The sequence below is a fragment of the Dermacentor variabilis genome, chromosome 10, assembly GCF_050947875.1.
Source record: "Dermacentor variabilis isolate Ectoservices chromosome 10, ASM5094787v1, whole genome shotgun sequence".
NCBI classification, from domain to species: domain Eukaryota; kingdom Metazoa; phylum Arthropoda; class Arachnida; order Ixodida; family Ixodidae; genus Dermacentor; species Dermacentor variabilis.
In genome coordinates, this window is record NC_134577.1 from 38,039,619 (window position 1) to 38,044,328 (window position 4,710).

The 4,710-nt window shown below is 46.8% G+C and overlaps 1 non-coding gene across 1 annotated transcript; it reads left to right on the forward strand.

The window, feature by feature from the left end:
* Positions 1–2,349: 2,349 nt before the first annotated feature.
* Positions 2,350–2,539, forward strand: LOC142562590 (U2 spliceosomal RNA). Its single transcript, XR_012823935.1, has one exon. It is a non-coding gene; the product is annotated as a U2 spliceosomal RNA (small nuclear RNA).
* The last annotated feature ends 2,171 nt before the right edge of the window (positions 2,540–4,710 follow it).

Consider the following 4,710-nt stretch of genomic DNA (forward strand, 5'->3'; position numbering starts at 1 on the left):
CGCAGCTAAAGTGATTGCACCGTGCTACCGCGCAGATATTTAGAATTCCGTTCTAATAAAAATTAGGGTTAGGTATCGATAAAAAATTCCGATTCGATTAGTCGGTAAGTTTAATAAATTATTACAGCTTATGGGTTTCCGCACGTGAGCTAAAAAAAAAATACCGATAATATTTCGTAGAGTGACCTTTCAAAAACAAACAAACAAACCAGACGTGCCTTTTCTATCACGTCACGGAAGGAATGTTTGCAAGAACATATTTTATATATATATATATAGTCGTTTTCTATCGGTAGTACTGTCCATCGGTCGACGCCGAAATCCATGTATCTAACGCGTACATTTTATGTTGCCGGAATAATAAGGCAAGAATGAACGTTAGGAAATGGCGAAACAACAACTGAAAATTGGTCAAATAATTATAGGCGCCCCGTAGACAATTGATCTTGCACACAGATGACCTCAGCTGGTTTCGCAGATAAATGACTGGCGACAAAACGAACTCTGCACGGCATCGGCCCATTCGGACCAGCACACCGGTTTCCATATGTTGTTCGAACAAGCGTACCGACAAACCTTCGAGGTACTCCCACGATCCCCGTTTGTCTCGTACGAGTGCCCGCTATACGGTCTCGCGAGGCGACTGGCGCCGTGTTTCGCATTAGTTTAGGTTTCGAAAGGTCAACGAGACGAATGAATTATTCCAGACAGTCTCGTGGAAGGACGCAGCGGACCATGCAACGTCGTGTATTAACCGCACCCGCGCGCTCTCTAGCAACCTGTCTTTGGCACCTCGTCCATCTGTCTGCGAAATATAGACGACACAGCAGACAAAGAACGAACAGGCAAAGGAACGAAGCAGTGAATGAAGAAATCATACGAATGACAGGAAGAAAAAAAAGGCAATGAGGGAGAGTAGGGACCCAGATAAATGAATGCAGAAGGGAAGCAAAAAAGAAGGAAATGAAGGAAGGCTGTTGCAAAGAAGGAAAAAAGAATTAGGGAGAAAGGAAATACAGGACAGAACGACGGGGAAATAAGGATAAAGTAGCGCCCTATAATCAAAATAAGAAAAACAAGTAAGAAAGGAAAGGAAAGAAGGAAATAAAGGATTACGAAGCGGGAGAGCAACGTACCAAGACACACTATGCTTCACCGCTGCTCGTCGTGAATCATCGCGGTTCGACTCAACCGCATCGCGTTTGCACGCGTCTTGTCTCGGACAACAATCTGACTGCACCCAAGGGCGTGACCAAGCGTATATTGACCCATGCGGATCCTTAGCTCACTGACAATCCTTTCTGGAACCTACTGCCAAAAAGAAGATAAGGCAAAATAAAAAACTAAATCATCAGCTATTCCACTATGCGGATGCTCAGCGAAGCTGTTTAGCATACGACACAGAGGTGACACCGAATTTTGAACGTAGGTACGGACTCATTTACCGTGATTTTTATACACATTCGCGTGGAAGACGGGGCCACCGCCCCGATGAGCCGGAGGAAACTATACATTAGGGAGTTTTAGAATAGGGGCCCCAACAGTTTGGGGCCCCAAAGAGCTTTGCGGGTGTTAGCGTTGGGGCACGTAGGAGTGAAGAGTTTTAGAATAGGGTTTGACGTTTGCGAATAGCGTCTTGCGCAGACAGCGCCACTACGGCGTCAAAGAAAAACTATTAGAAATAATTACATGAAATATACCATTTTATGATAGGAATAATAATTTTTACTTGCGTGTATTCGCGTTTAAGTACAATTTAGAGGTTATTCTCTGTAAGCAGCAAACAATTAGTTGCGCTTAGTTTTGAGCAAACCAACTTTACTAGCCTTCACCAGCCAAGCTTAGCCGTGTTAGGCCTACGAGCCATAAAATCCACAATCGAATTCAAAATCAGCGGCGTCTAATGAGTCAATCTTCATAACACACGCTAGTTGAGAGGAAGCGATAACCGCACTCACTTCTCCTAGCTTGCGAACTTCACGCGTTACCGCGAATCGAACCCAGTTTTGTGCTAGGTTAGAGCCGTCGCTTCGATGGGTGCCGCCATGTTTGCCGACGCAAAGCTTTTGGGGCCGCTATTTGGGCTCCCGCTAAATCGGTGAAATAGCGTTCCCAACGCAAAACCCAAACGGAGTTTGCGTCTTGCGCATGCGCAGTGGCTTCGACGCTATTTCTTTGGGGCCCCAAAACGTTTGGGGCCCCTATTCTAAAACTCTCTATTCACGACGTTTCGACGGGACCGTCCCCGCGGGAGAGCGGAAGAAAAGGAAAGGAGATACGCAAGCGCTTGGAACGCCGACAAAGAGAGGGCGATGCAATTCACCCGATGCAATTTCACCCGCGTCGGCAACGTCTAGACGTTGCCGACGCGGGTGAAAGCGTAGTATCTGTTCTGACCAGCTTAATATCTGATACGGGTTGTATTTGGACCAAAGATATTAAACTTATTTTTGTAAGTTAGGGGAATGCATGAAGCCCGCTTCACCTCCGCCGCGGGTCGGCCCAGTATTGCACTATCTCCGGGATCGGCACACGGTTTTTGGTCTACGGACAGCGATCCACTGAAAACTAGCCGTACACAGCTTCGCTGTAGAACATCACTGGAAAACTATAGAATGCCCACTGCGGTAACATGAGATAAGGAAAAAAGAAAAGAACGAACGGTGACAAAAAGAAAGCTATACAACAGATAAGCCAAGGCAGCTAGTTGAGTCCTGTTCTCACGCAAACCCGACATGCAAATTTCAGCACGACAAGCAAACGCCGAGGAGGTCCGCAAATGACAGAGGGAAAGTAGTGATTCTAAACATCGACTGTTGACCCGAAAATGGCGTCCAGCCTTGGTACGCAGCAGCGTTCGCGGTCGATTAGCAACAAGGCTTATATTATCGCTCAGACGCGTTTTCGTGGTTCCAAATGACCTAAACTGTTTTAGAAGAAAGGCAAAATGAAAGATTATTGTTACCAGCCATGCCTTATCACCGTAGAACGGCTCATCGCTTAACAGGTATAACGATCTCCGAGGCAAAGTGCAAATACGCATACTACGTATACTGCGAGATAAGTGAAAGACGACGCGCCGAAGCACCGCATTAAAATGGATCCATAAGCAGCCACCACAGTGCAGCGTATAGACTGCGCGGTATCCGCGCGCGCTGGCACGGGCGACACCACGCTCGAGAAACCATCAACCGTAAATGTTCACCATATCTGCTTCTTCCACAGCTATAGCAAGCGATTAAAACACGGTGGCGGGCTAGCTAGGCTAGACAGCAAGCGAGAGGAAGTGGGCAGCGGTATCTCTGTTTGTTGCACACATTGAAAGACGTGTACAACAGCAATCAGCATTAGGGACGTACACTATAGCGTGAACAAGCGAACATGCATGAACACACACACACACACACACACACACACACACACACACACACACACACACACACACACACACACACACACACACACACACACACACACACACACACACACACACACACACACACACACACACCTACATACATACATACAAAAAAAAGTCAATGGATTTTAACAGCGACAGCGGCTATATATAGGATCTTCACTCATTCGAATCTGCAAGTGCGCTTCTCCCCACATCTGGTCAGCCACAAACAAGACAGCAGACTTCAAGCTAGTATCGTACATACAAAGCGCGAGTTTGCATCAGGACTGACAAGGCCATTGATATCGCACGTAGCTCCACGCACCATCAGATCTTTAAGAACGCATGTGCACCTTTCAGATTCAACAGTCCCGCTAGCGGTAAGTCTGTCATTGTCCTTAGAGCTAGTTGGACGAGTGGGAAGCTTGTCTTACAGAATTGTGCGCATAAGCGGTACGTTCCTTCTACGTTCTTCGTTCACGCGTATCCGATATCGCACCTCCAGTGCACGAGTGCCTGCCGCAGTGCGCGCGATGGGTACAATATTAAATAACTGAAGAAAGACGCAGGCCTAATTCCAGTTCAGATATAGGCCTAGTTATAATTTCGGCTAATGCCGCTGCCGTCGTTTTGACGGTGACGACGGCGCAGGGCAGGGGCACGAAACAAGCCCGCGTGCCACACACAGGCCTTCTTCCCGCGACACAAGTGGCCTATAACTTCGCGGCTGATGGTTCTGTATAGAATGACCTCGTGGTGGACCCTTACAGGTGGTCCTGAACGTGAGGGCCCTGCGCGGAGGTCTCCAATTTAGCATGCGCGTCTAGCTGAAGCAAAACCGATAGGCAAACCGAGCGAAAATGTCAAGGGGAAGACGAAGCCGTAGGCTTTGGTACCCTCCCAAAGAGCAATGCAGTAATAACGAGGTAACTGAGCAATACAGCGACTGAGCTAAACAGTACTGAGACAATGTTGCTCGTCATACAATATTGGCTAATAATTCATTAAAACGGTCAATAACTTTCATGGAAGTGATTGACCAGGGAAAGTAATTGCAGCTAGCCTACATAGATAACAAAGACGCTTTTTTTTTTTTTGATACGCTACCACGAGTTTTAGTTGAGGGTAGCTCAGAAAACCAATCACCAATTACTAAATCACTGTGCTAATTCTTATGTTCTAACCTAAAGAGCATCATTTTCTTTTTGTAGAGTGCACCTTAAGTACCCTCCGTGGCCGAAACAAATGTGAACAGCTTATAATCATCCTGGTCGTAAAACCAGGAAGATTATAAGCTGACAGTGCAGTAG